This window comes from Pollicipes pollicipes, unplaced genomic scaffold (genome assembly GCF_011947565.3).
Source record: "Pollicipes pollicipes isolate AB1234 unplaced genomic scaffold, Ppol_2.1 Scaffold_4881;HRSCAF=5763_pilon_pilon_pilon, whole genome shotgun sequence".
Classification (NCBI taxonomy): domain Eukaryota; kingdom Metazoa; phylum Arthropoda; class Thecostraca; order Pollicipedomorpha; family Pollicipedidae; genus Pollicipes; species Pollicipes pollicipes.
Window position 1 is genome coordinate 46194828 of NW_023596576.1, and position 7924 is coordinate 46202751.

Sequence of the window (7924 nt, forward strand, 5' to 3'; positions counted from 1 at the left end):
TGGCTGCTTCTCTTTAACACGGTAGAGCAACAGCGGCGTAGGGTGAGTAGGCTGATGTCCCAGTCTGAGTCCTGTTTGAAACAAAAGGAGAATGTAATATTACCCCACGTTTCAGAACCGTGATCGAGGACGCAAGTATAGCCACGGCAGAAGTGACAAAGATGATTACACTAATTTCCCCAAATGTTTGCACCAAATCTCAACAGATGCACACCCAACACACAACGACACATGCTTACTTGATGCCGAGTATGTGCACAGCATACAACTCGATGCTTCCTCATCAATCCAGTCAGGACACAGCAAAAACAATACTGGCCCGAAGTTTTCAGTTGCCATTTTGGCACGCATTTCCAATATGCTACATTTTTATAGCACAATATGATCGAAATATGTCGTCACTAAAATAACTTTATGACGGAAACAAATCAAAAACATTGTTTAAGCTATTTAGTTTAAACAAAAGATAATCAAATTATGTATCAATGGCAGGTCCGGGACCCACCGCTTGCAATCTGGAGGCCTTAAGTTCAGTGTCATCTTACAAACTAGAAAGGAATGGTGTCGTGTAAAATTTGTGATGTGGCCTATTTGTATCCATAAGTTTTGTCTTAGATAGTAACTGTCATGAGTTAGAACCGGTCAAGAGCTGGGAAGAGTTAGATCTGAAGTTGGAAGATCTATGAAAGTGGTTCGATATTTAATGTAGTAACACAAATATTTTCATCAACATGGTGACAAGCTTGTGGCCTTATGTTGGGCTGAGAGGTAAAAAAGCTTACGCCTGTCTCCCACAAAATACAAATGGTCTGATCCGTTTCCTTAACCATCGTCCTGATTTGCTGTTGCTCATAATGTGAACTGATAGAAGGGGGGGGGGGGGGATGCAGCCTTCTTCACACCGGAGGTTTCCAACGTAATAGAGATACTGCTTAGCGGAAAAGATCAGCGCACCGGTCTCAACGAGATCTTACGATTGGTACTAGCTTTCATGTTGTTACTCTGACCGTAGATCCCCAATGGCATGCCCACTCCCACTAAGGTCGAAATTTCCCGAAAATTACACCTTTTTAAATTTACAGCATACCTACGAGAGCATGCCTTTCGGTCGTACAAAACTTAAACGGGTATGTTCTTTGTTTGATTTATGGCTTTGTTAATGCGCCAGTGTCGGTCCGCCGTGCGTTCCGAGGCATCGACCGCTGCCGCCCGCCGCCCGCACCGACCGCGGATCGCCGTGTAGTGTTCCTCAAACCGTCACTGCTCCGAAGCCAGAGAAGCTATCAAAGCGTTTCTTAAGTCAAAACACGTGCAATGGATGCTCCATAGACTACTGAAAATTTGGGTGCAGCTGCAAACCATTCCAGAGAGGTATTCTCAAAAAATCCTGACGGTAGTTGGATCCCCGTCTTTCAGGGTCAGGGTTTAGACGATCTGCAGCCAGAGGAAGGAAGCCAGATTTGAAATGTATGCCTTTTTATTTTTGTATTCAAGTACATTCTGCCTTCTTTAACATTTTGGCGAATTAAACTGCATTTCCTGTCTGTCAGTTTGTAGTCCAAATATAGGTGGGACGTCAAGATGAATGGGGACGGCAAGATGAAGGTGGAACGTCAAAATGTAGGTGGGACGAAAAGATGGCGTCATACTATATTCACATTACATAAAGTAAGTTAGTGATGCGATATATGCTTCCAGACTACTAATCCCACAGCGATCCCATACAATCGTCGGCCATCTTGTATCCAGTCATCTTATTGCTCGAAGAGATCAAAGTCTGCTGTTTGTGTCATATTTCCTTTACCTTTAAAATCCATTCAGTAGCCATATATAGGACTTAAAGTTGGCTTTAAACTTGCTGTGTAAATAGCTACCGCTTAACTCATTCCCCGTCTGAAATGTAAATTTGACGATATTAAAAGGGTTGGCGGTTTTCATTTCTTAGAGGCAGAGGGTAAAACAGCTATTTTCGTAGCAACAACGTCTTGTTCACAGAACACATTTATTTATACATTATTTAACACTCTAGCAGGATCTCATCAATGCCTGGGGCGACCATGAAACGTCCTCGCTCGAAACATCACAAGCATTGAGACACGATTAAGAGCCTTGCTTATAGAATCCCTGTTCTTAACAGCAGTCACGGTTCACAATATTGCTTGCTTGCGGCATCCTGGCACAGCTACTTGTCCAAACATCTCTGCACAGCAACAGCCCTTCTGTTGGATGTTTCCACTGATGACGCAGACCCCCCCTTTTCCAAGCCTCCCCACAAGTCTGTCCCTGAGCATGTCAACACAGACACTGGCAGATCTGAGCGAAACAAGTGAGTGCACAGTTCTTATGAACTTTCAAGTGAAGAAATTTAGCCTTTATGATATCTTTTACAAAATCTGGACTCGCACAACAAGCTAATGGGCTTGGATTTCATGGCATGTAACGGAACAGCTGCAAGAATTCAGCTGATCACCTACTTGGGAACTATTTCTCTTCCATGACAAAATGTTACTTACGTGCACTTGTGTAGCTGAGGAAGACGCTATGGTGATAAAAAATTGATGTGATATGGGATCCATTCCCGAACAACTATGATAAATCACTGCAGTGGGACTGCTTCTCAAGCCTATCCATGAATATTTGACCCAGTGAAGGTATGCTGGCTGGCAGTAATGCCCTACTGACATTGTATGGCTCAAAATATTTTCAGTCAAGAAGCTCACTAACTTCTCGTGTTGTTTTTGTACTAAATGGGACTAGAAACAGCACGAATCAAACAACATTTTGACGGCAAATTGATGCTGAATACAAGTTTATAGGTACTTTTGATTGTAACATAACCCATCGGTAGCTTCATAATTAAAGGGAATGTTCCACCTTTACGTGCGGTTTTGAACTGAAATGGCCATCTCGAGGACCTTTTGATGTAGTTTACGGCCATGCCCTTTTTAAGAACCAAAACCCTCTAGCACCTGAGTTGTACGCTCGCAAAAGTACGAAAAGCTTTATTGGAAGGCTGCCTCAAAGTCACCTTGGCATCGATGCCGTCATAGAAACGTCCTACGATTGCCGTTATATTAACGGGCTGTTTTCTGCATCTTCAAGACAGCATGGCAGCTGATACATTCGCAAAAGCGATGATACGGCACGTATGATGCAATGCGCGGAAGATGATTGAGTGTTGTAAGATTTCGCTGCTGAATGCGTGTCGCGAACTTAAGCGTGAGCACTTCCGGGTTGTGCAGCACTCGTTGCCAACGGACATTTTTCCTTGTTTGTAGACCATAGGTCAATGCTAAAAAAAGAGAACGCCACTGTCTGCAAAAAGTACAGCACCGAAAAAGAACGGCACTCTCCCGCATGTTATAAAAAGAGAAGACGTGCCGTCAAATCTGACTTTTTCCCCCCTGTTGGTATTTTTTAGTCTCCTTCTGATGTATTTCTTACAGACAGCTTGATTGGCGACTTGGGTACCGGAGCAAAGAACCTTGCACGGGTTTATAGGTTAGCAAGGCATTATGAAATTAAGGAAGTGTTGCAGCAATTCTAGACATATGTTTTACTAAATATTTAACACATATTGTAGGACAACTTAAAATATTGAACAAAAAATTGTGTCCTACGGGTACAATCTGTCGAGTTTTATTACCATGAACCCCCGCCGGGACTTTGTTTTGAAGGGAGCGCACGGTAAATGCCCCTTTAAAGGGATCGTTCCACATTTGACGATATTGAGATAACGTCAGATATGATGGGAAAGATTACTTGTACCCATTGGCAAGCTTTTAAGATTTAAGAAAGACCCTAAGCGGCAAAATTTCAAAGCTTTTGAAAATTCATTCCATTACGCCATTGCTTGATGGCGTCATGTAATGGTTTTGTGATTACAGCGATACCTGGCAGCATCGGGCAGCCAGACCTAAAGAATGCCTCGAAATGCAAGAAAGCTGACGCCAACCGACCATTCTCGCCGCGGGCGCTAGAGTTGGGTGGCGGATTGGTGAATGGCTTGTTTATGGATTCTTTGCCTTGGTAGTGGTCGTAACAGAAGTTATGGTTGGCTGTTTGACATACGCGACGTAGCGATCGCCAGCTTTAAGGACAGATTATTATTAAAGCACGATATGCTGTGTAGACTGTCATATAGCGTCATGAATCTCTTACCGAAACCTGTCAAGGACTGTTGGGGATGTCAATACTGTATTGTCGGCTTATCCTTGCCTCCTGTGCTGTAGTCCTGACATTGGTATCATGTGATGTGCACAGTAGTTACTTTCTTATTTGTGAGTGGAAATGCAGTTGCAGCCAAACATTAATGAACCTGTGACATTGCAGTGAATTAATTGCCAAAGCATTGTTGTTTCTATGGTAGAGATGTTAAGGTCGAGCTACTAAGAATGTTTTTCGTGCTTAGGATTATTTACGTAATCACTGGTTAACCCTGATATAACCATTATGGTGCAACCAAGCAGCATTCTGGCTGGTGATAGTCCTTTGGCGTTATTAAATTAGTTATCACCATCCATTCACAAATTATGAGCTGTTATCACATAGGTTTGACATCACTTGGGATATCACTTGCTCAGCCTGTTTTGGGAATCCACAAAACACCGGTGACTAAGATGCAAACACGTCTTCTGCTTACACAGCCATGCAACATGCTGCAGCCATCAGGCTACTTAACTCAAAAATATTGCTCACACAAGTAATAACACATGTATAACACGAAAATATTACATGCAGTGAAATGTCTATGCAGACCAGCTGACCTTGCACAATGCTGAGAACATGACAAGTGCCTGAAGTTGTGGTTAGATGGGCGGAATGCAAGGAAGTGATGAAACTGGTAGTGGACACAAGGCTTATGATAAAATATTATAAAGTGCTATCCATGAAAGCAACAGCAATACTTCTCCTTTCCAGCACCCACCATTTCACATATGTTGCAGTGACTATGACAATGATGACTCACAAGCAGCGCTTGCCTGCATACAAAATTTGTTGAGGCAGTAGTATGAGGTAGTATTGTACAGTAGTGAGGTAGTAAATTTGTTCAGGCAGTAGTATAATGCAGTAGTCCGTAATAATAGAGCCCGATATTTTCAGAATTCTTAAGTGAAAGACAACTTTGCAAAGCTGTATCATGCGAGCTTATACCAGGCATGTGCATAGTGAACCGTAATGACCTGTCTTTATTGCATAAATGAATGGCTATATATAATGGCTATGCAATGCATGCATCCTGTGATGCCTCAATAGGTTCCGAATGTTGGCAAGATCGTAATGCAGAAAGCAGATAAGCAGAAAACAGCTTGTAATATAACGGCAATCGTGTGACGCTTCTATGACGACATCGATGCTAAGGTGACTGGAGAAGTCCCCCAATAAAGCTTTTCGCACTTTTGCTGGCGTTAACACAGGAAACGAAGGGCTTTGGGTCTTAAAACGGGCATGACCGTGAGCTGCATCAAAAGGTCCTTAAGATCGCCATTTCAGCTCAAAACCTCATGTAAATGTGAAACATTCCTGTTGCGTGCACAACGGTTGCGTCTGCATGCACCGTAGATGGCATCCGAACAGGGGACGATAGATGGTGCAGCAAGGACTACCGGCAAGTGGCGCCGCCTCGCTGCACGGCCGTTAGTGTGGCTAAGCGGATCCTTGTGCTTCGGGGTCAGATGACGTGGCGAATGGCGCGAGGTTTGAAGTGCGCTGTTGGAAGCCGCCTGTTTCGTCAACGCCGATAGTAGCAACAACTTTGGTAAGAGAGCTGTATTTACTTAATGTATTATCTTATGTGTGTATTTACTTAAGTGATGCATTGTGATACTTTAGTATTCGGTGACGTAATTCAGAACAAGCGATATATGACGAAGCTTCGCTGTGCTGTATTCTGATGTGATGTGATGTGTGATGTGTGCTGTACTTCTAGATGTGCTGTATTCTGCCTCCGTATGCCAGCGTACTTACTTCACTGGATGACAATGTTGTTTGTTTTAGAAACAAAAAGGAAAAAGCAAGTATGTAAGTGAAAATAGAAATGCTTCAAAATGCTCCATTTCCGCCGTCGATGACAATTCCCTTTAACAAGGACTGTCATCTTGTATACTTTAGGACGCCTGCCCAGACTTCTCACTTAGGCCCGCTCAATGCTCTTCTGGCCCTCTCCATGCACATGAGCAAAAAGGAAATGAAACAGCAGCACAGTTTTTCTGACGGTTCTTCTCACTGAGGACGGCAGATCTCCCTCTTTCCACGCCTCCCCACTAAGTGCCTCTCTGTGAGCGTTTCATCACAGGACTGTGTTGCTGTACTGGGTCAATGAAATGCGGCAAGTCTTTGAAGTGCTGGTCCATTTGGTACCTAATCACCACCACCATATATTACAACTACCACAACCAGGCCAGCTTCAAGTACGATGACATTTCTCAACATCAAAACAACATTGGTAGTCGGAACCGGCCAAATTTTTGCCGGCTTTCGTTTTAACATCAGGGACACGAATCGAAGTGGCAAAGACATCAAAGCTTTTTGACAAGACTCAGTTATCCTAGGCATTAACAACTGGGAATTATGTTAGTCGTTAAGTGTATTTGCGAGGACCATTATGCACATAGATAAGGCAGCAGTGATAGCCCTATTCCTTGGAGAAAAACCAGGAGAATGGAGATATAGATGCTTGATTAAGGCCGTTACTACTGTCTTAAGCGGAAATTATTATCCTGCGGCTTAACACCGCTAGAAGTGTCAGTGTCATCTTCAATAGTTGCTCAACTTTCCTGGAAGCGAAACATGGCAGAGGCAGCATGGAACAACTTGCGGCAGCAGACCTTGTCCAGTGCGATGTATGCCACGTGATACCATCCCAACTGCGCACTTCTCAGCGAAGATGCCCATGTGACGTCACCGAGTGTACACCTTTAACGCAGGCTGGGCCGCACGCGTGGTAAAGGACATGAGTAATCGCAAGCATTACAAAACGTTTGTTGGGTTGAGTTCTGAAGAAAGCCAGGCTAGATATGAAGAATGAATAGATGGGCATAAATAACAATAAACTAAATATAAATAAATGAGTAAACTTTAAAGTCATGTCTAATTTTGAAGGCAAATTTAAGAACCGGGGCGGTAGCGTATTACCCAGGAAGTAAGACACTCGTGCGCGATACGCCGCGTTTTACGTCAAAAAAACGTTCGGCATAAGTTATTTATTAGCTTTATTATTACTTCGGAAGCACCAGAGGACTTAAAACTGCGCCCCGGATTACCAGCTCATTTTGTGCAACACAACTGCTGTCCTCCAGTTAACTCGCCCCAAGCGAACCCATGGAACTTCTTGGCTCCAGTTGGCATGGGGATAGGACTCCGGCCGGGCAGATCACCCGACCGGACAAAATGGTCAGATATCGGTGTAGCCTAGCACGGCGTATCGAAGCGAGTCTGCGCGTATGTTCCACCTCGTTGCCTGAGATATATTTCAGCAGCCGTCTGGTATAGCAGCGGAAGGAGCCACAGCGCCCCAAACTTCCCGGCCGGGGCTGCCGACGCGGACCTGTCCAGGCACCTTTGCGCGGTTACATGTAGCGGTACCAGAGCTGGGCCCTGACGGCTGCTGGTTCCATGATGCAAAGGGTGCCACTTGTTTGCTCCAACTTCGCTCAGCAAATAGCGGAAATGGCTTGCTCAAACCTTAAACCAAATGCAATCTAAGAGCGCGCCATAATCCACGTTAATAAGATTTTGGCTATTCATACCCAATGCAGCGGATTAATTAACAACGACGTTTCTCGTTTGGCAAAAGGCCTCAGTCACACGACTGTCGACCGTTCAATGTCATCTCGCTAACGCAAAAGCAGAAGATATAACCCAGCGGGTCCATCGTCTCCAACGCCGATTTCAGCACCCAGAGAGTCGCATTGATGATGCCGGA